The sequence below is a fragment of the Hyla sarda genome, unplaced genomic scaffold (genome assembly GCF_029499605.1).
Source record: "Hyla sarda isolate aHylSar1 unplaced genomic scaffold, aHylSar1.hap1 scaffold_1748, whole genome shotgun sequence".
NCBI classification, from domain to species: Eukaryota; Metazoa; Chordata; class Amphibia; order Anura; family Hylidae; genus Hyla; species Hyla sarda.
This window is the reverse complement of record NW_026608391.1, coordinates 44,987-71,871: the sequence shown is the minus strand read 5'-3', so window position 1 is coordinate 71,871 and position 26,885 is coordinate 44,987. Positions and strand designations below refer to the sequence as shown.

Below are 26,885 nucleotides of genomic sequence, written 5' to 3'. Positions count from 1 at the left end.
TACAACAACAACCCAGCTTTGTTGTGTATGTAACCATAGGGATTTGTGATGTCACCTAGAACCTTCACAGCAGCGACAGCTTTATGAGGAGCATCAGCACTGCTCTGCCTGAGCAGAACCATCACCGCCATAGGTTGTCAAATAACCCGGATTTAACCCACACAGGTAAGTCCAATGGGGTGCAGGCATGTCCTCTATGCTTACAGCTTCCCGTGGGTGTTGGTTTGATACCGTTTGGGGACAGCCAAGGAGGCATCTGCAGGCAACAAAGGTAGGTGTGTGCTTGTGTGTGTGTTTCCTATGCAGATCCTAAGCCCAGTGTCACATGCAAGTAGGAGGAGTAAGAAGGGTTCCTGGCAAATCCGGGTTATGGATTGCATTTAAAAAGGCCCCGTGGGAGTGCAATGGGCCCCTGTCTTGCTGCTTAGCAATAATGGTATGGGTTTAGGTTCTGCTGTGTGTACTGGTGGTTGACTGCCCCCCAGCCCAGAGTGTGCATGGAAAATTGTCTGGCAGCCTCCCTGACAGCAAGCAGTGATAGTGCCCATGAAGGGGACCTTGTTGGGCCCGCCCCTTTCACGGTTATCGCTTCTCGGCCTTTTGGCTAAGATCAAGTGTAGTATCTGTTCTTATCAGTTTAATATCTGATACGTCCCCTATCTGGGGACCATATATTAAATGGATTTTTGAGAACGGGGGCCGATTTCGAAGCTTGCTTCCGTCGCCCTATGCATTGACCCGATATGGCAGTATCTTCGGGTACAGTGCACCACCCCCTTACAGGGTTAAAAAGAAAGATTCCTACTTTCATTGCTACCTGCTTGCTGGCTAGCCAGCTAGCCAGCCCTGTGGGCCTTGCTGCTGCTGCAGCCAAAAAACAAAAGGTGGTGCTGCTGCTGCTTCTGCTGCTTCTGCTTCTGCTTGTGTCTGGCCCCTGTTGGAGCGTCCAGGCACAGGACTTCTGCTGCTGCTGACTAAATGGCCTCCTTAATTGGATCATTTGAGTAGCCAGCACACCTGTGCAGGTAGGGCATGACATGATAGGCAGCTGCCTTGATAGCGGGTGGGTGCTGAATGTTCCTAATTGACAAAATAAGATTAATGCTTATGAAGAAATATAAAATCTCATCCCTTCCCCAATATCGCGCCACACCCCTACCCCTTAATTCCCTGGTTGAACGTGATGGACATATGTCTTTTTTCGACCGTACTAACTATGTAACTATGTAACATAACATGGGGGGGGGGGGGGGGTCTCCTGGCTGTTCACACAGGTGTGTCATTGCTGTACATTGACCATGCATTGCTTCTGTGGTATTGCAAAGGCAAAGACAAATGCTTCCAGCCATCCATTGCACTAATGGATTGGTCATCAGCTGGCTGTCTATGTCCCGCATCAATATAGACCAAAGTACAGAGGGTTAGGCTATGCTATTGTGCACCTACCTGATGCATCAGAAGGTGCGAGGCCCTTGCTAAATTCTGTGCACAGACTTTGAGATCTATGCTTTAGACTGTATCTAAACCTGCTCCAACATGGACTGACATTCTGGCCTACTTTCAGCCGATGCGACTTGTCTGTCGCTGAACAGTCGCTTTTTATGTATTCAGCACCTATGTATAATGTTGTAAAAATGCTCTAGAAGCTAAAGTCGCAGAAATGTCACACATATTTGGCCTGCAACTTTCTGTGCGACAAATTCAGACAGGAAAAATCAGTATAAATCCTTAGAAAATTATCCCCCAGTGTCTCCATCTGCTGGCGGTATTGAATAAGCATTGCTGCACTGATGGGGTATGCATTAGACGAAAAAAAAGAAGAAAAAGAAGAATAATACGCCCAGAAAAGAGGCGAAAAGGAGAAAAACGTAAAAAAACGTGAAAAAAAAGTAAGAGGAAGAGAAGGGAAAAAAAGGTGGAAATGGGTTTAAAAGTGATTTCGGCGGAGAAATATATATATATATATATATATATATATATATATATATATATATATATATATGCGCACACACACACATAGATATAAACGTATTCTCCGTTGAGATATTGCAGCCGCTGCTGTGTCCAGGCCCAGGAGCCTTAGCACTGTGCTGTGATGTCACTCAATACCACTGACATCACTAGGTGTAAACAACATCTCTCCTTTGCTGTGTATGTGACTATGGAGCTGTTTGGTGATGTCGTCTATTACGGCCTTCATAGAAGCAACAGGAGATTGTTGCATCCATCTTGAACCCTCAGAACTACAGTGCTATGATGTCACTCACTTCCACAGGCCTTGCAGAGTGTAAACAACAACAACCCAGCTTTGTTGTGTATGTAACCATAGGGATTTGTGATGTCACCTAGAACCTTCACAGCAGCGACAGCTTTATGAGGAGCATCAGCACTGCTCTGCCTGAGCAGAACCATCACCGCCATAGGTTGTCAAATAACCCGGATTTAACCCACACAGGTAAGTCCAATGGGGTGCAGGCATGTCCTCTATGCTTACAGCTTCCCGTGGGTGTTGGTTTGATACCGTTTGGGGACAGCCAAGGAGGCATCTGCAGGCAACAAAGGTAGGTGTGTGCTTGTGTGTGTGTTTCCTATGCAGATCCTAAGCCCAGTGTCACATGCAAGTAGGAGGAGTAAGAAGGGTTCCTGGCAAATCCGGGTTATGGATTGCATTTAAAAAGGCCCCGTGGGAGTGCAATGGGCCCCTGTCTTGCTGCTTAGCAATAATGGTATGGGTTTAGGTTCTGCTGTGTGTACTGGTGGTTGACTGCCCCCCAGCCCAGAGTGTGCATGGAAAATTGTCTGGCAGCCTCCCTGACAGCAAGCAGTGATAGTGCCCATGAAGGGGACCTTGTTGGGCCCGCCCCTTTCACGGTTATCGCTTCTCGGCCTTTTGGCTAAGATCAAGTGTAGTATCTGTTCTTATCAGTTTAATATCTGATACGTCCCCTATCTGGGGACCATATATTAAATGGATTTTTGAGAACGGGGGCCGATTTCGAAGCTTGCTTCCGTCGCCCTATGCATTGACCCGATATGGCAGTATCTTCGGGTACAGTGCACCACCCCCTTACAGGGTTAAAAAGAAAGATTCCTACTTTCATTGCTACCTGCTTGCTGGCTAGCCAGCTAGCCAGCCCTGTGGGCCTTGCTGCTGCTGCAGCCAAAAAACAAAAGGTGGTGCTGCTGCTGCTTCTGCTGCTTCTGCTTCTGCTTGTGTCTGGCCCCTGTTGGAGCGTCCAGGCACAGGACTTCTGCTGCTGCTGACTAAATGGCCTCCTTAATTGGATCATTTGAGTAGCCAGCACACCTGTGCAGGTAGGGCATGACATGATAGGCAGCTGCCTTGATAGCGGGTGGGTGCTGAATGTTCCTAATTGACAAAATAAGATTAATGCTTATGAAGAAATATAAAATCTCATCCCTTCCCCAATATCGCGCCACACCCCTACCCCTTAATTCCCTGGTTGAACGTGATGGACATATGTCTTTTTTCGACCGTACTAACTATGTAACTATGTAACATAACATGGGGGGGGGGGGGGGGTCTCCTGGCTGTTCACACAGGTGTGTCATTGCTGTACATTGACCATGCATTGCTTCTGTGGTATTGCAAAGGCAAAGACAAATGCTTCCAGCCATCCATTGCACTAATGGATTGGTCATCAGCTGGCTGTCTATGTCCCGCATCAATATAGACCAAAGTACAGAGGGTTAGGCTATGCTATTGTGCACCTACCTGATGCATCAGAAGGTGCGAGGCCCTTGCTAAATTCTGTGCACAGACTTTGAGATCTATGCTTTAGACTGTATCTAAACCTGCTCCAACATGGACTGACATTCTGGCCTACTTTCAGCCGATGCGACTTGTCTGTCGCTGAACAGTCGCTTTTTATGTATTCAGCACCTATGTATAATGTTGTAAAAATGCTCTAGAAGCTAAAGTCGCAGAAATGTCACACATATTTGGCCTGCAACTTTCTGTGCGACAAATTCAGACAGGAAAAATCAGTATAAATCCTTAGAAAATTATCCCCCAGTGTCTCCATCTGCTGGCGGTATTGAATAAGCATTGCTGCACTGATGGGGTATGCATTAGACGAAAAAAAAGAAGAAAAAGAAGAATAATACGCCCAGAAAAGAGGCGAAAAGGAGAAAAACGTAAAAAAACGTGAAAAAAAAGTAAGAGGAAGAGAAGGGAAAAAAAGGTGGAAATGGGTTTAAAAGTGATTTCGGCGGAGAAATATATATATATATATATATATATATATATATATATATATATATATATGCGCACACACACACATAGATATAAACGTATTCTCCGTTGAGATATTGCAGCCGCTGCTGTGTCCAGGCCCAGGAGCCTTAGCACTGTGCTGTGATGTCACTCAATACCACTGACATCACTAGGTGTAAACAACATCTCTCCTTTGCTGTGTATGTGACTATGGAGCTGTTTGGTGATGTCGTCTATTACGGCCTTCATAGAAGCAACAGGAGATTGTTGCATCCATCTTGAACCCTCAGAACTACAGTGCTATGATGTCACTCACTTCCACAGGCCTTGCAGAGTGTAAACAACAACAACCCAGCTTTGTTGTGTATGTAACCATAGGGATTTGTGATGTCACCTAGAACCTTCACAGCAGCGACAGCTTTATGAGGAGCATCAGCACTGCTCTGCCTGAGCAGAACCATCACCGCCATAGGTTGTCAAATAACCCGGATTTAACCCACACAGGTAAGTCCAATGGGGTGCAGGCATGTCCTCTATGCTTACCGCTTCCCGTGGGTGTTGGTTTGATACCGTTTGGGGACAGCCAAGGAGGCATCTGCAGGCAACAAAGGTAGGTGTGTGCTTGTGTGTGTGTTTCCTATGCAGATCCTAAGCCCAGTGTCACATGCAAGTAGGAGGAGTAAGAAGGGTTCCTGGCAAATCCGGGTTATGGATTGCATTTAAAAAGGCCCCATGGGAGTGCAATGGGCCCCTGTCTTGCTGCTTAGCAATAATGGTATGGGTTTAGGTTCTGCTGTGTGTACTGGTGGTTGACTGCCCCCCAGCCCAGAGTGTGCATGGAAAATTGTCTGGCAGCCTCCCTGACAGCAAGCAGTGATAGTGCCCATGAAGGGGACCTTGTTGGGCCCGCCCCTTTCACGGTTATCGCTTCTCGGCCTTTTGGCTAAGATCAAGTGTAGTATCTGTTCTTATCAGTTTAATATCTGATACGTCCCCTATCTGGGGACCATATATTAAATGGATTTTTGAGAACGGGGGCCGATTTCGAAGCTTGCTTCCGTCGCCCTATGCATTGACCCGATATGGCAGTATCTTCGGGTACAGTGCACCACCCCCTTACAGGGTTAAAAAGAAAGATTCCTACTTTCATTGCTACCTGCTTGCTGGCTAGCCAGCTAGCCAGCCCTGTGGGCCTTGCTGCTGCTGCAGCCAAAAAACAAAAGGTGGTGCTGCTGCTGCTTCTGCTGCTTCTGCTTCTGCTTGTGTCTGGCCCCTGTTGGAGCGTCCAGGCACAGGATTTCTGCTGCTGCTGACTAAATGGCCTCCTTAATTGGATCATTTGAGTAGCCAGCACACCTGTGCAGGTAGGGCATGACATGATAGGCAGCTGCCTTGATAGCGGGTGGGTGCTGAATGTTCCTAATTGACAAAATAAGATTAATGCTTATGAAGAAATATAAAATCTCATCCCTTCCCCAATATCGCGCCACACCCCTACCCCTTAATTCCCTGGTTGAACGTGATGGACATATGTCTTTTTTCGACCGTACTAACTATGTAACTATGTAACATAACATGGGGGGGGGGGGGGGGGGGGTCTCCTGGCTGTTCACACAGGTGTGTCATTGCTGTACATTGACCATGCATTGCTTCTGTGGTATTGCAAAGGCAAAGACAAATGCTTCCAGCCATCCATTGCACTAATGGATTGGTCATCAGCTGGCTGTCTATGTCCCGCATCAATATAGACCAAAGTACAGAGGGTTAGGCTATGCTATTGTGCACCTACCTGATGCATCAGAAGGTGCGAGGCCCTTGCTAAATTCTGTGCACAGACTTTGAGATCTATGCTTTAGACTGTATCTAAACCTGCTCCAACATGGACTGACATTCTGGCCTACTTTCAGCCGATGCGACTTGTCTGTCGCTGAACAGTCGCTTTTTATGTATTCAGCACCTATGTATAATGTTGTAAAAATGCTCTAGAAGCTAAAGTCGCAGAAATGTCACACATATTTGGCCTGCAACTTTCTGTGCGACAAATTCAGACAGGAAAAATCAGTATAAATCCTTAGAAAATTATCCCCCAGTGTCTCCATCTGCTGGCGGTATTGAATAAGCATTGCTGCACTGATGGGGTATGCATTAGACGAAAAAAAAGAAGAAAAAGAAGAATAATACGCCCAGAAAAGAGGCGAAAAGGAGAAAAACGTAAAAAAACGTGAAAAAAAAGTAAGAGGAAGAGAAGGGAAAAAAAGGTGGAAATGGGTTTAAAAGTGATTTCGGCGGAGAAATATATATATATATATATATATATATATATATATATATATATATGCGCACACACACACATAGATATAAACGTATTCTCCGTTGAGATATTGCAGCCGCTGCTGTGTCCAGGCCCAGGAGCCTTAGCACTGTGCTGTGATGTCACTCAATACCACTGACATCACTAGGTGTAAACAACATCTCTCCTTTGCTGTGTATGTGACTATGGAGCTGTTTGGTGATGTCGTCTATTACGGCCTTCATAGAAGCAACAGGAGATTGTTGCATCCATCTTGAACCCTCAGAACTACAGTGCTATGATGTCACTCACTTCCACAGGCCTTGCAGAGTGTAAACAACAACAACCCAGCTTTGTTGTGTATGTAACCATAGGGATTTGTGATGTCACCTAGAACCTTCACAGCAGCGACAGCTTTATGAGGAGCATCAGCACTGCTCTGCCTGAGCAGAACCATCACCGCCATAGGTTGTCAAATAACCCGGATTTAACCCACACAGGTAAGTCCAATGGGGTGCAGGCATGTCCTCTATGCTTACAGCTTCCCGTGGGTGTTGGTTTGATACCGTTTGGGGACAGCCAAGGAGGCATCTGCAGGCAACAAAGGTAGGTGTGTGCTTGTGTGTGTGTTTCCTATGCAGATCCTAAGCCCAGTGTCACATGCAAGTAGGAGGAGTAAGAAGGGTTCCTGGCAAATCCGGGTTATGGATTGCATTTAAAAAGGCCCCGTGGGAGTGCAATGGGCCCCTGTCTTGCTGCTTAGCAATAATGGTATGGGTTTAGGTTCTGCTGTGTGTACTGGTGGTTGACTGCCCCCCAGCCCAGAGTGTGCATGGAAAATTGTCTGGCAGCCTCCCTGACAGCAAGCAGTGATAGTGCCCATGAAGGGGACCTTGTTGGGCCCGCCCCTTTCACGGTTATCGCTTCTCGGCCTTTTGGCTAAGATCAAGTGTAGTATCTGTTCTTATCAGTTTAATATCTGATACGTCCCCTATCTGGGGACCATATATTAAATGGATTTTTGAGAACGGGGGCCGATTTCGAAGCTTGCTTCCGTCGCCCTATGCATTGACCCGATATGGCAGTATCTTCGGGTACAGTGCACCACCCCCTTACAGGGTTAAAAAGAAAGATTCCTACTTTCATTGCTACCTGCTTGCTGGCTAGCCAGCTAGCCAGCCCTGTGGGCCTTGCTGCTGCTGCAGCCAAAAAACAAAAGGTGGTGCTGCTGCTGCTTCTGCTGCTTCTGCTTCTGCTTGTGTCTGGCCCCTGTTGGAGCGTCCAGGCACAGGACTTCTGCTGCTGCTGACTAAATGGCCTCCTTAATTGGATCATTTGAGTAGCCAGCACACCTGTGCAGGTAGGGCATGACATGATAGGCAGCTGCCTTGATAGCGGGTGGGTGCTGAATGTTCCTAATTGACAAAATAAGATTAATGCTTATGAAGAAATATAAAATCTCATCCCTTCCCCAATATCGCGCCACACCCCTACCCCTTAATTCCCTGGTTGAACGTGATGGACATATGTCTTTTTTCGACCGTACTAACTATGTAACTATGTAACATAACATGGGGGGGGGGGGGGGGTCTCCTGGCTGTTCACACAGGTGTGTCATTGCTGTACATTGACCATGCATTGCTTCTGTGGTATTGCAAAGGCAAAGACAAATGCTTCCAGCCATCCATTGCACTAATGGATTGGTCATCAGCTGGCTGTCTATGTCCCGCATCAATATAGACCAAAGTACAGAGGGTTAGGCTATGCTATTGTGCACCTACCTGATGCATCAGAAGGTGCGAGGCCCTTGCTAAATTCTGTGCACAGACTTTGAGATCTATGCTTTAGACTGTATCTAAACCTGCTCCAACATGGACTGACATTCTGGCCTACTTTCAGCCGATGCGACTTGTCTGTCGCTGAACAGTCGCTTTTTATGTATTCAGCACCTATGTATAATGTTGTAAAAATGCTCTAGAAGCTAAAGTCGCAGAAATGTCACACATATTTGGCCTGCAACTTTCTGTGCGACAAATTCAGACAGGAAAAATCAGTATAAATCCTTAGAAAATTATCCCCCAGTGTCTCCATCTGCTGGCGGTATTGAATAAGCATTGCTGCACTGATGGGGTATGCATTAGACGAAAAAAAAGAAGAAAAAGAAGAATAATACGCCCAGAAAAGAGGCGAAAAGGAGAAAAACGTAAAAAAACGTGAAAAAAAAGTAAGAGGAAGAGAAGGGAAAAAAAGGTGGAAATGGGTTTAAAAGTGATTTCGGCGGAGAAATATATATATATATATATATATATATATATATATATATATATATATATGCGCACACACACACATAGATATAAACGTATTCTCCGTTGAGATATTGCAGCCGCTGCTGTGTCCAGGCCCAGGAGCCTTAGCACTGTGCTGTGATGTCACTCAATACCACTGACATCACTAGGTGTAAACAACATCTCTCCTTTGCTGTGTATGTGACTATGGAGCTGTTTGGTGATGTCGTCTATTACGGCCTTCATAGAAGCAACAGGAGATTGTTGCATCCATCTTGAACCCTCAGAACTACAGTGCTATGATGTCACTCACTTCCACAGGCCTTGCAGAGTGTAAACAACAACAACCCAGCTTTGTTGTGTATGTAACCATAGGGATTTGTGATGTCACCTAGAACCTTCACAGCAGCGACAGCTTTATGAGGAGCATCAGCACTGCTCTGCCTGAGCAGAACCATCACCGCCATAGGTTGTCAAATAACCCGGATTTAACCCACACAGGTAAGTCCAATGGGGTGCAGGCATGTCCTCTATGCTTACCGCTTCCCGTGGGTGTTGGTTTGATACCGTTTGGGGACAGCCAAGGAGGCATCTGCAGGCAACAAAGGTAGGTGTGTGCTTGTGTGTGTGTTTCCTATGCAGATCCTAAGCCCAGTGTCACATGCAAGTAGGAGGAGTAAGAAGGGTTCCTGGCAAATCCGGGTTATGGATTGCATTTAAAAAGGCCCCATGGGAGTGCAATGGGCCCCTGTCTTGCTGCTTAGCAATAATGGTATGGGTTTAGGTTCTGCTGTGTGTACTGGTGGTTGACTGCCCCCCAGCCCAGAGTGTGCATGGAAAATTGTCTGGCAGCCTCCCTGACAGCAAGCAGTGATAGTGCCCATGAAGGGGACCTTGTTGGGCCCGCCCCTTTCACGGTTATCGCTTCTCGGCCTTTTGGCTAAGATCAAGTGTAGTATCTGTTCTTATCAGTTTAATATCTGATACGTCCCCTATCTGGGGACCATATATTAAATGGATTTTTGAGAACGGGGGCCGATTTCGAAGCTTGCTTCCGTCGCCCTATGCATTGACCCGATATGGCAGTATCTTCGGGTACAGTGCACCACCCCCTTACAGGGTTAAAAAGAAAGATTCCTACTTTCATTGCTACCTGCTTGCTGGCTAGCCAGCTAGCCAGCCCTGTGGGCCTTGCTGCTGCTGCAGCCAAAAAACAAAAGGTGGTGCTGCTGCTGCTTCTGCTGCTTCTGCTTCTGCTTGTGTCTGGCCCCTGTTGGAGCGTCCAGGCACAGGATTTCTGCTGCTGCTGACTAAATGGCCTCCTTAATTGGATCATTTGAGTAGCCAGCACACCTGTGCAGGTAGGGCATGACATGATAGGCAGCTGCCTTGATAGCGGGTGGGTGCTGAATGTTCCTAATTGACAAAATAAGATTAATGCTTATGAAGAAATATAAAATCTCATCCCTTCCCCAATATCGCGCCACACCCCTACCCCTTAATTCCCTGGTTGAACGTGATGGACATATGTCTTTTTTCGACCGTACTAACTATGTAACTATGTAACATAACATGGGGGGGGGGGGGGGGGTCTCCTGGCTGTTCACACAGGTGTGTCATTGCTGTACATTGACCATGCATTGCTTCTGTGGTATTGCAAAGGCAAAGACAAATGCTTCCAGCCATCCATTGCACTAATGGATTGGTCATCAGCTGGCTGTCTATGTCCCGCATCAATATAGACCAAAGTACAGAGGGTTAGGCTATGCTATTGTGCACCTACCTGATGCATCAGAAGGTGCGAGGCCCTTGCTAAATTCTGTGCACAGACTTTGAGATCTATGCTTTAGACTGTATCTAAACCTGCTCCAACATGGACTGACATTCTGGCCTACTTTCAGCCGATGCGACTTGTCTGTCGCTGAACAGTCGCTTTTTATGTATTCAGCACCTATGTATAATGTTGTAAAAATGCTCTAGAAGCTAAAGTCGCAGAAATGTCACACATATTTGGCCTGCAACTTTCTGTGCGACAAATTCAGACAGGAAAAATCAGTATAAATCCTTAGAAAATTATCCCCCAGTGTCTCCATCTGCTGGCGGTATTGAATAAGCATTGCTGCACTGATGGGGTATGCATTAGACGAAAAAAAAGAAGAAAAAGAAGAATAATACGCCCAGAAAAGAGGCGAAAAGGAGAAAAACGTAAAAAAACGTGAAAAAAAAGTAAGAGGAAGAGAAGGGAAAAAAAGGTGGAAATGGGTTTAAAAGTGATTTCGGCGGAGAAATATATATATATATATATATATATATATATATATATATATATATGCGCACACACACACATAGATATAAACGTATTCTCCGTTGAGATATTGCAGCCGCTGCTGTGTCCAGGCCCAGGAGCCTTAGCACTGTGCTGTGATGTCACTCAATACCACTGACATCACTAGGTGTAAACAACATCTCTCCTTTGCTGTGTATGTGACTATGGAGCTGTTTGGTGATGTCGTCTATTACGGCCTTCATAGAAGCAACAGGAGATTGTTGCATCCATCTTGAACCCTCAGAACTACAGTGCTATGATGTCACTCACTTCCACAGGCCTTGCAGAGTGTAAACAACAACAACCCAGCTTTGTTGTGTATGTAACCATAGGGATTTGTGATGTCACCTAGAACCTTCACAGCAGCGACAGCTTTATGAGGAGCATCAGCACTGCTCTGCCTGAGCAGAACCATCACCGCCATAGGTTGTCAAATAACCCGGATTTAACCCACACAGGTAAGTCCAATGGGGTGCAGGCATGTCCTCTATGCTTACAGCTTCCCGTGGGTGTTGGTTTGATACCGTTTGGGGACAGCCAAGGAGGCATCTGCAGGCAACAAAGGTAGGTGTGTGCTTGTGTGTGTGTTTCCTATGCAGATCCTAAGCCCAGTGTCACATGCAAGTAGGAGGAGTAAGAAGGGTTCCTGGCAAATCCGGGTTATGGATTGCATTTAAAAAGGCCCCGTGGGAGTGCAATGGGCCCCTGTCTTGCTGCTTAGCAATAATGGTATGGGTTTAGGTTCTGCTGTGTGTACTGGTGGTTGACTGCCCCCCAGCCCAGAGTGTGCATGGAAAATTGTCTGGCAGCCTCCCTGACAGCAAGCAGTGATAGTGCCCATGAAGGGGACCTTGTTGGGCCCGCCCCTTTCACGGTTATCGCTTCTCGGCCTTTTGGCTAAGATCAAGTGTAGTATCTGTTCTTATCAGTTTAATATCTGATACGTCCCCTATCTGGGGACCATATATTAAATGGATTTTTGAGAACGGGGGCCGATTTCGAAGCTTGCTTCCGTCGCCCTATGCATTGACCCGATATGGCAGTATCTTCGGGTACAGTGCACCACCCCCTTACAGGGTTAAAAAGAAAGATTCCTACTTTCATTGCTACCTGCTTGCTGGCTAGCCAGCTAGCCAGCCCTGTGGGCCTTGCTGCTGCTGCAGCCAAAAAACAAAAGGTGGTGCTGCTGCTGCTTCTGCTGCTTCTGCTTCTGCTTGTGTCTGGCCCCTGTTGGAGCGTCCAGGCACAGGACTTCTGCTGCTGCTGACTAAATGGCCTCCTTAATTGGATCATTTGAGTAGCCAGCACACCTGTGCAGGTAGGGCATGACATGATAGGCAGCTGCCTTGATAGCGGGTGGGTGCTGAATGTTCCTAATTGACAAAATAAGATTAATGCTTATGAAGAAATATAAAATCTCATCCCTTCCCCAATATCGCGCCACACCCCTACCCCTTAATTCCCTGGTTGAACGTGATGGACATATGTCTTTTTTCGACCGTACTAACTATGTAACTATGTAACATAACATGGGGGGGGGGGGGGGTCTCCTGGCTGTTCACACAGGTGTGTCATTGCTGTACATTGACCATGCATTGCTTCTGTGGTATTGCAAAGGCAAAGACAAATGCTTCCAGCCATCCATTGCACTAATGGATTGGTCATCAGCTGGCTGTCTATGTCCCGCATCAATATAGACCAAAGTACAGAGGGTTAGGCTATGCTATTGTGCACCTACCTGATGCATCAGAAGGTGCGAGGCCCTTGCTAAATTCTGTGCACAGACTTTGAGATCTATGCTTTAGACTGTATCTAAACCTGCTCCAACATGGACTGACATTCTGGCCTACTTTCAGCCGATGCGACTTGTCTGTCGCTGAACAGTCGCTTTTTATGTATTCAGCACCTATGTATAATGTTGTAAAAATGCTCTAGAAGCTAAAGTCGCAGAAATGTCACACATATTTGGCCTGCAACTTTCTGTGCGACAAATTCAGACAGGAAAAATCAGTATAAATCCTTAGAAAATTATCCCCCAGTGTCTCCATCTGCTGGCGGTATTGAATAAGCATTGCTGCACTGATGGGGTATGCATTAGACGAAAAAAAAGAAGAAAAAGAAGAATAATACGCCCAGAAAAGAGGCGAAAAGGAGAAAAACGTAAAAAAACGTGAAAAAAAAGTAAGAGGAAGAGAAGGGAAAAAAAGGTGGAAATGGGTTTAAAAGTGATTTCGGCGGAGAAATATATATATATATATATATATATATATATATATATATATATATATGCGCACACACACACATAGATATAAACGTATTCTCCGTTGAGATATTGCAGCCGCTGCTGTGTCCAGGCCCAGGAGCCTTAGCACTGTGCTGTGATGTCACTCAATACCACTGACATCACTAGGTGTAAACAACATCTCTCCTTTGCTGTGTATGTGACTATGGAGCTGTTTGGTGATGTCGTCTATTACGGCCTTCATAGAAGCAACAGGAGATTGTTGCATCCATCTTGAACCCTCAGAACTACAGTGCTATGATGTCACTCACTTCCACAGGCCTTGCAGAGTGTAAACAACAACAACCCAGCTTTGTTGTGTATGTAACCATAGGGATTTGTGATGTCACCTAGAACCTTCACAGCAGCGACAGCTTTATGAGGAGCATCAGCACTGCTCTGCCTGAGCAGAACCATCACCGCCATAGGTTGTCAAATAACCCGGATTTAACCCACACAGGTAAGTCCAATGGGGTGCAGGCATGTCCTCTATGCTTACAGCTTCCCGTGGGTGTTGGTTTGATACCGTTTGGGGACAGCCAAGGAGGCATCTGCAGGCAACAAAGGTAGGTGTGTGCTTGTGTGTGTGTTTCCTATGCAGATCCTAAGCCCAGTGTCACATGCAAGTAGGAGGAGTAAGAAGGGTTCCTGGCAAATCCGGGTTATGGATTGCATTTAAAAAGGCCCCGTGGGAGTGCAATGGGCCCCTGTCTTGCTGCTTAGCAATAATGGTATGGGTTTAGGTTCTGCTGTGTGTACTGGTGGTTGACTGCCCCCCAGCCCAGAGTGTGCATGGAAAATTGTCTGGCAGCCTCCCTGACAGCAAGCAGTGATAGTGCCCATGAAGGGGACCTTGTTGGGCCCGCCCCTTTCACGGTTATCGCTTCTCGGCCTTTTGGCTAAGATCAAGTGTAGTATCTGTTCTTATCAGTTTAATATCTGATACGTCCCCTATCTGGGGACCATATATTAAATGGATTTTTGAGAACGGGGGCCGATTTCGAAGCTTGCTTCCGTCGCCCTATGCATTGACCCGATATGGCAGTATCTTCGGGTACAGTGCACCACCCCCTTACAGGGTTAAAAAGAAAGATTCCTACTTTCATTGCTACCTGCTTGCTGGCTAGCCAGCTAGCCAGCCCTGTGGGCCTTGCTGCTGCTGCAGCCAAAAAACAAAAGGTGGTGCTGCTGCTGCTTCTGCTGCTTCTGCTTCTGCTTGTGTCTGGCCCCTGTTGGAGCGTCCAGGCACAGGACTTCTGCTGCTGCTGACTAAATGGCCTCCTTAATTGGATCATTTGAGTAGCCAGCACACCTGTGCAGGTAGGGCATGACATGATAGGCAGCTGCCTTGATAGCGGGTGGGTGCTGAATGTTCCTAATTGACAAAATAAGATTAATGCTTATGAAGAAATATAAAATCTCATCCCTTCCCCAATATCGCGCCACACCCCTACCCCTTAATTCCCTGGTTGAACGTGATGGACATATGTCTTTTTTCGACCGTACTAACTATGTAACTATGTAACATAACATGGGGGGGGGGGGGGTCTCCTGGCTGTTCACACAGGTGTGTCATTGCTGTACATTGACCATGCATTGCTTCTGTGGTATTGCAAAGGCAAAGACAAATGCTTCCAGCCATCCATTGCACTAATGGATTGGTCATCAGCTGGCTGTCTATGTCCCGCATCAATATAGACCAAAGTACAGAGGGTTAGGCTATGCTATTGTGCACCTACCTGATGCATCAGAAGGTGCGAGGCCCTTGCTAAATTCTGTGCACAGACTTTGAGATCTATGCTTTAGACTGTATCTAAACCTGCTCCAACATGGACTGACATTCTGGCCTACTTTCAGCCGATGCGACTTGTCTGTCGCTGAACAGTCGCTTTTTATGTATTCAGCACCTATGTATAATGTTGTAAAAATGCTCTAGAAGCTAAAGTCGCAGAAATGTCACACATATTTGGCCTGCAACTTTCTGTGCGACAAATTCAGACAGGAAAAATCAGTATAAATCCTTAGAAAATTATCCCCCAGTGTCTCCATCTGCTGGCGGTATTGAATAAGCATTGCTGCACTGATGGGGTATGCATTAGACGAAAAAAAAGAAGAAAAAGAAGAATAATACGCCCAGAAAAGAGGCGAAAAGGAGAAAAACGTAAAAAAACGTGAAAAAAAAGTAAGAGGAAGAGAAGGGAAAAAAAGGTGGAAATGGGTTTAAAAGTGATTTCGGCGGAGAAATATATATATATATATATATATATATATATATATATATATATATGCGCACACACACACATAGATATAAACGTATTCTCCGTTGAGATATTGCAGCCGCTGCTGTGTCCAGGCCCAGGAGCCTTAGCACTGTGCTGTGATGTCACTCAATACCACTGACATCACTAGGTGTAAACAACATCTCTCCTTTGCTGTGTATGTGACTATGGAGCTGTTTGGTGATGTCGTCTATTACGGCCTTCATAGAAGCAACAGGAGATTGTTGCATCCATCTTGAACCCTCAGAACTACAGTGCTATGATGTCACTCACTTCCACAGGCCTTGCAGAGTGTAAACAACAACAACCCAGCTTTGTTGTGTATGTAACCATAGGGATTTGTGATGTCACCTAGAACCTTCACAGCAGCGACAGCTTTATGAGGAGCATCAGCACTGCTCTGCCTGAGCAGAACCATCACCGCCATAGGTTGTCAAATAACCCGGATTTAACCCACACAGGTAAGTCCAATGGGGTGCAGGCATGTCCTCTATGCTTACAGCTTCCCGTGGGTGTTGGTTTGATACCGTTTGGGGACAGCCAAGGAGGCATCTGCAGGCAACAAAGGTAGGTGTGTGCTTGTGTGTGTGTTTCCTATGCAGATCCTAAGCCCAGTGTCACATGCAAGTAGGAGGAGTAAGAAGGGTTCCTGGCAAATCCGGGTTATGGATTGCATTTAAAAAGGCCCCGTGGGAGTGCAATGGGCCCCTGTCTTGCTGCTTAGCAATAATGGTATGGGTTTAGGTTCTGCTGTGTGTACTGGTGGTTGACTGCCCCCCAGCCCAGAGTGTGCATGGAAAATTGTCTGGCAGCCTCCCTGACAGCAAGCAGTGATAGTGCCCATGAAGGGGACCTTGTTGGGCCCGCCCCTTTCACGGTTATCGCTTCTCGGCCTTTTGGCTAAGATCAAGTGTAGTATCTGTTCTTATCAGTTTAATATCTGATACGTCCCCTATCTGGGGACCATATATTAAATGGATTTTTGAGAACGGGGGCCGATTTCGAAGCTTGCTTCCGTCGCCCTATGCATTGACCCGATATGGCAGTATCTTCGGGTACAGTGCACCACCCCCTTACAGGGTTAAAAAGAAAGATTCCTACTTTCATTGCTACCTGCTTGCTGGCTAGCCAGCTAGCCAGCCCTGTGGGCCTTGCTGCTGCTGCAGCCAAAAGACAAAAGGTGGTGCTGCTGCTGCTTCTGCTGCTTCTGCTTCTGCTTGTGTCTGGCCCCTGTTGGAGCGTCCAGGCACAGGACTTCTGCTGCTGCTGACTAAATGGCCTCCTTAATTGGATCATTTGAGTAGCCAGCACACCTGTGCAGGTAGGGCATGACATGATAGGCAGCTGCCTTGATAGCGGGTGGGTGCTGAATGTTCCTAATTGACAAAATAAGATTAATGCTTATGAAGAAATATAAAATCTCATCCCTTCCCCAATATCGCGCCACACCCCTACCCCTTAATTCCCTGGTTGAACGTGATGGACATATGTCTTTTTTCGACCGTACTAACTATGTAACTATGTAACATAACATGGGGGGGGGGGGGGGTCTCCTGGCTGTTCACACAGGTGTGTCATTGCTGTACATTGACCATGCATTGCTTCTGTGGTATTGCAAAGGCAAAGACAAATGCTTCCAGCCATCCATTGCACTAATGGATTGGTCATCAGCTGGCTGTCTATGTCCCGCATCAATATAGACCAAAGTACAGAGGGTTAGGCTATGCTATTGTGCACCTACCTGATGCATCAGAAGGTGCGAGGCCCTTGCTAAATTCTGTGCACAGACTTTGAGATCTATGCTTTAGACTGTATCTAAACCTGCTCCAACATGGACTGACATTCTGGCCTACTTTCAGCCGATGCGACTTGTCTGTCGCTGAACAGTCGCTTTTTATGTATTCAGCACCTATGTATAATGTTGTAAAAATGCTCTAGAAGCTAAAGTCGCAGAAATGTCACACATATTTGGCCTGCAACTTTCTGTGCGACAAATTCAGACAGGAAAAATCAGTATAAATCCTTAGAAAATTATCCCCCAGTGTCTCCATCTGCTGGCGGTATTGAATAAGCATTGCTGCACTGATGGGGTATGCATTAGACGAAAAAAAAGAAGAAAAAGAAGAATAATACGCCCAGAAAAGAGGCGAAAAGGAGAAAAACGTAAAAAAACGTGAAAAAAAAGTAAGAGGAAGAGAAGGGAAAAAAAGGTGGAAATGGGTTTAAAAGTGATTTCGGCGGAGAAATATATATATATATATATATATATATATATATATATATATATATATGCGCACACACACACATAGATATAAACGTATTCTCCGTTGAGATATTGCAGCCGCTGCTGTGTCCAGGCCCAGGAGCCTTAGCACTGTGCTGTGATGTCACTCAATACCACTGACATCACTAGGTGTAAACAACATCTCTCCTTTGCTGTGTATGTGACTATGGAGCTGTTTGGTGATGTCGTCTATTACGGCCTTCATAGAAGCAACAGGAGATTGTTGCATCCATCTTGAACCCTCAGAACTACAGTGCTATGATGTCACTCACTTCCACAGGCCTTGCAGAGTGTAAACAACAACAACCCAGCTTTGTTGTGTATGTAACCATAGGGATTTGTGATGTCACCTAGAACCTTCACAGCAGCGACAGCTTTATGAGGAGCATCAGCACTGCTCTGCCTGAGCAGAACCATCACCGCCATAGGTTGTCAAATAACCCGGATTTAACCCACACAGGTAAGTCCAATGGGGTGCAGGCATGTCCTCTATGCTTACAGCTTCCCGTGGGTGTTGGTTTGATACCGTTTGGGGACAGCCAAGGAGGCATCTGCAGGCAACAAAGGTAGGTGTGTGCTTGTGTGTGTGTTTCCTATGCAGATCCTAAGCCCAGTGTCACAAGCAAGTAGGAGGAGTAAGAAGGGTTCCTGGCAAATCCGGGTTATGGATTGCATTTAAAAAGGCCCCGTGGGAGTGCAATGGGCCCCTGTCTTGCTGCTTAGCAATAATGGTATGGGTTTAGGTTCTGCTGTGTGTACTGGTGGTTGACTGCCCCCCAGCCCAGAGTGTGCATGGAAAATTGTCTGGCAGCCTCCCTGACAGCAAGCAGTGATAGTGCCCATGAAGGGGACCTTGTTGGGCCCGCCCCTTTCACGGTTATCGCTTCTCGGCCTTTTGGCTAAGATCAAGTGTAGTATCTGTTCTTATCAGTTTAATATCTGATACGTCCCCTATCTGGGGACCATATATTAAATGGATTTTTGAGAACGGGGGCCGATTTCGAAGCTTGCTTCCGTCGCCCTATGCATTGACCCGATATGGCAGTATCTTCGGGTACAGTGCACCACCCCCTTACAGGGTTAAAAAGAAAGATTCCTACTTTCATTGCTACCTGCTTGCTGGCTAGCCAGCTAGCCAGCCCTGTGGGCCTTGCTGCTGCTGCAGCCAAAAAACAAAAGGTGGTGCTGCTGCTGCTTCTGCTGCTTCTGCTTCTGCTTGTGTCTGGCCCCTGTTGGAGCGTCCAGGCACAGGACTTCTGCTGCTGCTGACTAAATGGCCTCCTTAATTGGATCATTTGAGTAGCCAGCACACCTGTGCAGGTAGGGCATGACATGATAGGCAGCTGCCTTGATAGCGGGTGGGTGCTGAATGTTCCTAATTGACAAAATAAGATTAATGCTTATGAAGAAATATAAAATCTCATCCCTTCCCCAATATCGCGCCACACCCCTACCCCTTAATTCCCTGGTTGAACGTGATGGACATATGTCTTTTTTCGACCGTACTAACTATGTAACTATGTAACATAACATGGGGGGGGGGGGGGGGGGTCTCCTGGCTGTTCACACAGGTGTGTCATTGCTGTACATTGACCATGCATTGCTTCTGTGGTATTGCAAAGGCAAAGACAAATGCTTCCAGCCATCCATTGCACTAATGGATTGGTCATCAGCTGGCTGTCTATGTCCCGCATCAATATAGACCAAAGTACAGAGGGTTAGGCTATGCTATTGTGCACCTACCTGATGCATCAGAAGGTGCGAGGCCCTTGCTAAATTCTGTGCACAGACTTTGAGATCTATGCTTTAGACTGTATCTAAACCTGCTCCAACATGGACTGACATTCTGGCCTACTTTCAGCCGATGCGACTTGTCTGTCGCTGAACAGTCGCTTTTTATGTATTCAGCACCTATGTATAATGTTGTAAAAATGCTCTAGAAGCTAAAGTCGCAGAAATGTCACACATATTTGGCCTGCAACTTTCTGTGCGACAAATTCAGACAGGAAAAATCAGTATAAATCCTTAGAAAATTATCCCCCAGTGTCTCCATCTGCTGGCGGTATTGAATAAGCATTGCTGCACTGATGGGGTATGCATTAGACGAAAAAAAAGAAGAAAAAGAAGAATAATACGCCCAGAAAAGAGGCGAAAAGGAGAAAAACGTAAAAAAACGTGAAAAAAAAGTAAGAGGAAGAGAAGGGAAAAAAAGGTGGAAATGGGTTTAAAAGTGATTTCGGCGGAGAAATATATATATATATATATATATATATATATATATATATATATATATGCGCACACACACACATAGATATAAACGTATTCTCCGTTGAGATATTCCGCTGCTGTGTCCAGGCCCAGGAGCCTTAGCACTGTGCTGTGATGTCACTCAATACCACTGACATCACTAGGTGTAAACAACATCTCTCCTTTGCTGTGTATGTGACTATGGAGCTGTTTGGTGATGTCGTCTATTACGGCCTTCATAGAAGCAACAGGAGATTGTTGCATCCATCTTGAACCCTCAGAACTACAGTGCTATGATGTCACTCACTTCCACAGGCCTTGCAGAGTGTAAACAACAACAACCCAGCTTTGTTGTGTATGTAACCATAGGGATTTGTGATGTCACCTAGAACCTTCACAGCAGCGACAGCTTTATGAGGAGCATCAGCACTGCTCTGCCTGAGCAGAACCATCACCGCCATAGGTTGTCAAATAACCCGGATTTAACCCACACAGGTAAGTCCAATGGGGTGCAGGCATGTCCTCTATGCTTACAGCTTCCCGTGGGTGTTGGTTTGATACCGTTTGGGGACAGCCAAGGAGGCATCTGCAGGCAACAAAGGTAGGTGTGTGCTTGTGTGTGTGTTTCCTATGCAGATCCTAAGCCCAGTGTCACATGCAAGTAGGAGGAGTAAGAAGGGTTCCTGGCAAATCCGGGTTATGGATTGCATTTAAAAAGGCCCCGTGGGAGTGCAATGGGCCCCTGTCTTGCTGCTTAGCAATAATGGTATGGGTTTAGGTTCTGCTGTGTGTACTGGTGGTTGACTGCCCCCCAGCCCAGAGTGTGCATGGAAAATTGTCTGGCAGCCTCCCTGACAGCAAGCAGTGATAGTGCCCATGAATGGGACCTTGTTGGGCCCGCCCCTTTCACGGTTATCGCTTCTCGGCCTTTTGGCTAAGATCAAGTGTAGTATCTGTTCTTATCAGTTTAATATCTGATACGTCCCCTATCTGGGGACCATATATTAAATGGATTTTTGAGAACGGGGGCCGATTTCGAAGCTTGCTTCCGTCGCCCTATGCATTGACCCGATATGGCAGTATCTTCGGGTACAGTGCACCACCCCCTTACAGGGTTAAAAAGAAAGATTCCTACTTTCATTGCTACCTGCTTGCTGGCTAGCCAGCTAGCCAGCCCTGTGGGCCTTGCTGCTGCTGCAGCCAAAAAACAAAAGGTGGTGCTGCTGCTGCTTCTGCTGCTTCTGCTTCTGCTTGTGTCTGGCCCCTGTTGGAGCGTCCAGGCACAGGACTTCTGCTGCTGCTGACTAAATGGCCTCCTTAATTGGATCATTTGAGTAGCCAGCACACCTGTGCAGGTAGGGCATGACATGATAGGCAGCTGCCTTGATAGCGGGTGGGTGCTGAATGTTCCTAATTGACAAAATAAGATTAATGCTTATGAAGAAATATAAAATCTCATCCCTTCCCCAATATCGCGCCACACCCCTACCCCTTAATTCCCTGGTTGAACGTGATGGACATATGTCTTTTTTCGACCGTACTAACTATGTAACTATGTAACATAACATGGGGGGGGGGGGGGGGTCTCCTGGCTGTTCACACAGGTGTGTCATTGCTGTACATTGACCATGCATTGCTTCTGTGGTATTGCAAAGGCAAAGACAAATGCTTCCAGCCATCCATTGCACTAATGGATTGGTCATCAGCTGGCTGTCTATGTCCCGCATCAATATAGACCAAAGTACAGAGGGTTAGGCTATGCTATTGTGCACCTACCTGATGCATCAGAAGGTGCGAGGCCCTTGCTAAATTCTGTGCACAGACTTTGAGATCTATGCTTTAGACTGTATCTAAACCTGCTCCAACATGGACTGACATTCTGGCCTACTTTCAGCCGATGCGACTTGTCTGTCGCTGAACAGTCGCTTTTTATGTATTCAGCACCTATGTATAATGTTGTAAAAATGCTCTAGAAGCTAAAGTCGCAGAAATGTCACACATATTTGGCCTGCAACTTTCTGTGCGACAAATTCAGACAGGAAAAATCAGTATAAATCCTTAGAAAATTATCCCCCAGTGTCTCCATCTGCTGGCGGTATTGAATAAGCATTGCTGCACTGATGGGGTATGCATTAGACGAAAAAAAAGAAGAAAAAGAAGAATAATACGCCCAGAAAAGAGGCGAAAAGGAGAAAAACGTAAAAAAACGTGAAAAAAAAGTAAGAGGAAGAGAAGGGAAAAAAAGGTGGAAATGGGTTTAAAAGTGATTTCGGCGGAGAAATATATATATATATATATATATATATATATATATATATATATATATATGCGCACACACACACATAGATATAAACGTATTCTCCGTTGAGATATTGCAGCCGCTGCTGTGTCCAGGCCCAGGAGCCTTAGCACTGTGCTGTGATGTCACTCAATACCACTGACATCACTAGGTGTAAACAACATCTCTCCTTTGCTGTGTATGTGACTATGGAGCTGTTTGGTGATGTCGTCTATTACGGCCTTCATAGAAGCAACAGGAGATTGTTGCATCCATCTTGAACCCTCAGAACTACAGTGCTATGATGTCACTCACTTCCACAGGCCTTGCAGAGTGTAAACAACAACAACCCAGCTTTGTTGTGTATGTAACCATAGGGATTTGTGATGTCACCTAGAACCTTCACAGCAGCGACAGCTTTATGAGGAGCATCAGCACTGCTCTGCCTGAGCAGAACCATCACCGCCATAGGTTGTCAAATAACCCGGATTTAACCCACACAGGTAAGTCCAATGGGGTGCAGGCATGTCCTCTATGCTTACAGCTTCCCGTGGGTGTTGGTTTGATACCGTTTGGGGACAGCCAAGGAGGCATCTGCAGGCAACAAAGGTAGGTGTGTGCTTGTGTGTGTGTTTCCTATGCAGATCCTAAGCCCAGTGTCACATGCAAGTAGGAGGAGTAAGAAGGGTTCCTGGCAAATCCGGGTTATGGATTGCATTTAAAAAGGCCCCGTGGGAGTGCAATGGGCCCCTGTCTTGCTGCTTAGCAATAATGGTATGGGTTTAGGTTCTGCTGTGTGTACTGGTGGTTGACTGCCCCCCAGCCCAGAGTGTGCATGGAAAATTGTCTGGCAGCCTCCCTGACAGCAAGCAGTGATAGTGCCCATGAAGGGGACCTTGTTGGGCCCGCCCCTTTCACGGTTATCGCTTCTCGGCCTTTTGGCTAAGATCAAGTGTAGTATCTGTTCTTATCAGTTTAATATCTGATACGTCCCCTATCTGGGGACCATATATTAAATGGATTTTTGAGAACGGGGGCCGATTTCGAAGCTTGCTTCCGTCGCCCTATGCATTGACCCGATATGGCAGTATCTTCGGGTACAGTGCACCACCCCCTTACAGGGTTAAAAAGAAAGATTCCTACTTTCATTGCTACCTGCTTGCTGGCTAGCCAGCTAGCCAGCCCTGTGGGCCTTGCTGCTGCTGCAGCCAAAAAACAAAAGGTGGTGCTGCTGCTGCTTCTGCTGCTTCTGCTTCTGCTTGTGTCTGGCCCCTGTTGGAGCGTCCAGGCACAGGACTTCTGCTGCTGCTGACTAAATGGCCTCCTTAATTGGATCATTTGAGTAGCCAGCACACCTGTGCAGGTAGGGCATGACATGATAGGCAGCTGCCTTGATAGCGGGTGGGTGCTGAATGTTCCTAATTGACAAAATAAGATTAATGCTTATGAAGAAATATAAAATCTCATCCCTTCCCCAATATCGCGCCACACCCCTACCCCTTAATTCCCTGGTTGAACTTGATGGACATATGTCTTTTTTCGACCGTACTAACTATGTAACTATGTAACATAACATGGGGGGGGGGGGGGGTCTCCTGGCTGTTCACACAGGTGTGTCATTGCTGTACATTGACCATGCATTGCTTCTGTGGTATTGCAAAGGCAAAGACAAATGCTTCCAGCCATCCATTGCACTAATGGATTGGTCATCAGCTGGCTGTCTATGTCCCGCATCAATATAGACCAAAGTACAGAGGGTTAGGCTATGCTATTGTGCACCTACCTGATGCATCAGAAGGTGCGAGGCCCTTGCTAAATTCTGTGCACAGACTTTGAGATCTATGCTTTAGACTGTATCTAAACCTGCTCCAACATGGACTGACATTCTGGCCTACTTTCAGCCGATGCGACTTGTCTGTCGCTGAACAGTCGCTTTTTATGTATTCAGCACCTATGTATAATGTTGTAAAAATGCTCTAGAAGCTAAAGTCGCAGAAATGTCACACATATTTGGCCTGCAACTTTCTGTGCGACAAATTCAGACAGGAAAAATCAGTATAAATCCTTAGAAAATTATCCCCCAGTGTCTCCATCTGCTGGCGGTATTGAATAAGCATTGCTGCACTGATGGGGTATGCATTAGACGAAAAAAAAGAAGAAAAAGAAGAATAATACGCCCAGAAAAGAGGCGAAAAGGAGAAAAACGTAAAAAAACGTGAAAAAAAAGTAAGAGGAAGAGAAGGGAAAAAAAGGTGGAAATGGGTTTAAAAGTGATTTCGGCGGAGAAATATATATATATATATATATATATATATATATATATATATATATATATGCGCACACACACACATAGATATAAACGTATTCTCCGTTGAGATATTGCAGCCGCTGCTGTGTCCAGGCCCAGGAGCCTTAGCACTGTGCTGTGATGTCACTCAATACCACTGACATCACTAGGTGTAAACAACATCTCTCCTTTGCTGTGTATGTGACTATGGAGCTGTTTGGTGATGTCGTCTATTACGGCCTTCATAGAAGCAACAGGAGATTGTTGCATCCATCTTGAACCCTCAGAACTACAGTGCTATGATGTCACTCACTTCCACAGGCCTTGCAGAGTGTAAACAACAACAACCCAGCTTTGTTGTGTATGTAACCATAGGGATTTGTGATGTCACCTAGAACCTTCACAGCAGCGACAGCTTTATGAGGAGCATCAGCACTGCTCTGCCTGAGCAGAACCATCACCGCCATAGGTTGTCAAATAACCCGGATTTAACCCACACAGGTAAGTCCAATGGGGTGCAGGCATGTCCTCTATGCTTACAGCTTCCCGTGGGTGTTGGTTTGATACCGTTTGGGGACAGCCAAGGAGGCATCTGCAGGCAACAAAGGTAGGTGTGTGCTTGTGTGTGTGTTTCCTATGCAGATCCTAAGCCCAGTGTCACATGCAAGTAGGAGGAGTAAGAAGGGTTCCTGGCAAATCCGGGTTATGGATTGCATTTAAAAAGGCCCCGTGGGAGTGCAATGGGCCCCTGTCTTGCTGCTTAGCAATAATGGTATGGGTTTAGGTTCTGCTGTGTGTACTGGTGGTTGACTGCCCCCCAGCCCAGAGTGTGCATGGAAAATTGTCTGGCAGCCTCCCTGACAGCAAGCAGTGATAGTGCCCATGAAGGGGACCTTGTTGGGCCCGCCCCTTTCACGGTTATCGCTTCTCGGCCTTTTGGCTAAGATCAAGTGTAGTATCTGTTCTTATCAGTTTAATATCTGATACGTCCCCTATCTGGGGACCATATATTAAATGGATTTTTGAGAACGGGGGCCGATTTCGAAGCTTGCTTCCGTCGCCCTATGCATTGACCCGATATGGCAGTATCTTCGGGTACAGTGCACCACCCCCTTACAGGGTTAAAAAGAAAGATTCCTACTTTCATTGCTACCTGCTTGCTGGCTAGCCAGCTAGCCAGCCCTGTGGGCCTTGCTGCTGCTGCAGCCAAAAAACAAAAGGTGGTGCTGCTGCTGCTTCTGCTGCTTCTGCTTCTGCTTGTGTCTGGCCCCTGTTGGAGCGTCCAGGCACAGGACTTCTGCTGCTGCTGACTAAATGGCCTCCTTAATTGGATCATTTGAGTAGCCAGCACACCTGTGCAGGTAGGGCATGACATGATAGGCAGCTGCCTTGATAGCGGGTGGGTGCTGAATGTTCCTAATTGACAAAATAAGATTAATGCTTATGAAGAAATATAAAATCTCATCCCTTCCCCAATATCGCGCCACACCCCTACCCCTTAATTCCCTGGTTGAACTTGATGGACATATGTCTTTTTTCGACCGTACTAACTATGTAACTATGTAACATAACATGGGGGGGGTCTCCTGGCTGTTCACACAGGTGTGTCATTGCTGTACATTGACCATGCATTGCTTCTGTGGTATTGCAAAGGCAAAGACAAATGCTTCCAGCCATCCATTGCACTAATGGATTGGTCATCAGCTGGCTGTCTATGTCCCGCATCAATATAGACCAAAGTACAGAGGGTTAGGCTATGCTATTGTGCACCTACCTGATGCATCAGAAGGTGCGAGGCCCTTGCTAAATTCTGTGCACAGACTTTGAGATCTATGCTTTAGACTGTATCTAAACCTGCTCCAACATGGACTGACATTCTGGCCTACTTTCAGCCGATGCGACTTGTCTGTCGCTGAACAGTCGCTTTTTATGTATTCAGCACCTATGTATAATGTTGTAAAAATGCTCTAGAAGCTAAAGTCGCAGAAATGTCACACATATTTGGCCTGCAACTTTCTGTGCGACAAATTCAGACAGGAAAAATCAGTATAAATCCTTAGAAAATTATCCCCCAGTGTCTCCATCTGCTGG

At 46.3% G+C, this 26,885-nt stretch overlaps 12 non-coding genes across 12 annotated transcripts; all 12 read left to right on the top strand.

The window, feature by feature from the left end:
* Nucleotides 1-584: 584 nt before the first annotated feature.
* On the top strand, nt 585-775 carry LOC130313004 (U2 spliceosomal RNA). The gene has a single exon (XR_008861039.1). It is a non-coding gene; the product is annotated as a U2 spliceosomal RNA (small nuclear RNA).
* A 2,099-nt stretch (nt 776-2,874) lies between these two features.
* LOC130313003 (U2 spliceosomal RNA) lies at nt 2,875-3,065 on the top strand. Its single transcript, XR_008861038.1, has one exon. It is a non-coding gene; the product is annotated as a U2 spliceosomal RNA (small nuclear RNA).
* A 2,095-nt stretch (nt 3,066-5,160) lies between these two features.
* LOC130313002 (U2 spliceosomal RNA) lies at nt 5,161-5,351 on the top strand. The gene has a single exon (XR_008861037.1). It is a non-coding gene; the product is annotated as a U2 spliceosomal RNA (small nuclear RNA).
* A 2,095-nt stretch (nt 5,352-7,446) lies between these two features.
* Nucleotides 7,447-7,637, top strand: LOC130313001 (U2 spliceosomal RNA). Its single transcript, XR_008861036.1, has one exon. It is a non-coding gene; the product is annotated as a U2 spliceosomal RNA (small nuclear RNA).
* Nucleotides 7,638-9,732: 2,095 nt separating this feature from the next.
* LOC130313000 (U2 spliceosomal RNA) lies at nt 9,733-9,923 on the top strand. Its single transcript, XR_008861035.1, has one exon. It is a non-coding gene; the product is annotated as a U2 spliceosomal RNA (small nuclear RNA).
* Nucleotides 9,924-12,015: 2,092 nt separating this feature from the next.
* LOC130312998 (U2 spliceosomal RNA) lies at nt 12,016-12,206 on the top strand. Its single transcript, XR_008861033.1, has one exon. It is a non-coding gene; the product is annotated as a U2 spliceosomal RNA (small nuclear RNA).
* A 2,092-nt stretch (nt 12,207-14,298) lies between these two features.
* Nucleotides 14,299-14,489, top strand: LOC130312997 (U2 spliceosomal RNA). The gene has a single exon (XR_008861032.1). It is a non-coding gene; the product is annotated as a U2 spliceosomal RNA (small nuclear RNA).
* Nucleotides 14,490-16,578: 2,089 nt separating this feature from the next.
* Nucleotides 16,579-16,769, top strand: LOC130312996 (U2 spliceosomal RNA). The gene has a single exon (XR_008861031.1). It is a non-coding gene; the product is annotated as a U2 spliceosomal RNA (small nuclear RNA).
* A 2,092-nt stretch (nt 16,770-18,861) lies between these two features.
* On the top strand, nt 18,862-19,052 carry LOC130312995 (U2 spliceosomal RNA). The gene has a single exon (XR_008861030.1). It is a non-coding gene; the product is annotated as a U2 spliceosomal RNA (small nuclear RNA).
* Nucleotides 19,053-21,143: 2,091 nt separating this feature from the next.
* LOC130312993 (U2 spliceosomal RNA) lies at nt 21,144-21,334 on the top strand. The gene has a single exon (XR_008861029.1). It is a non-coding gene; the product is annotated as a U2 spliceosomal RNA (small nuclear RNA).
* A 2,095-nt stretch (nt 21,335-23,429) lies between these two features.
* LOC130312992 (U2 spliceosomal RNA) lies at nt 23,430-23,620 on the top strand. The gene has a single exon (XR_008861028.1). It is a non-coding gene; the product is annotated as a U2 spliceosomal RNA (small nuclear RNA).
* A 2,094-nt stretch (nt 23,621-25,714) lies between these two features.
* LOC130312991 (U2 spliceosomal RNA) lies at nt 25,715-25,905 on the top strand. The gene has a single exon (XR_008861027.1). It is a non-coding gene; the product is annotated as a U2 spliceosomal RNA (small nuclear RNA).
* Nucleotides 25,906-26,885: the final 980 nt, after the last annotated feature.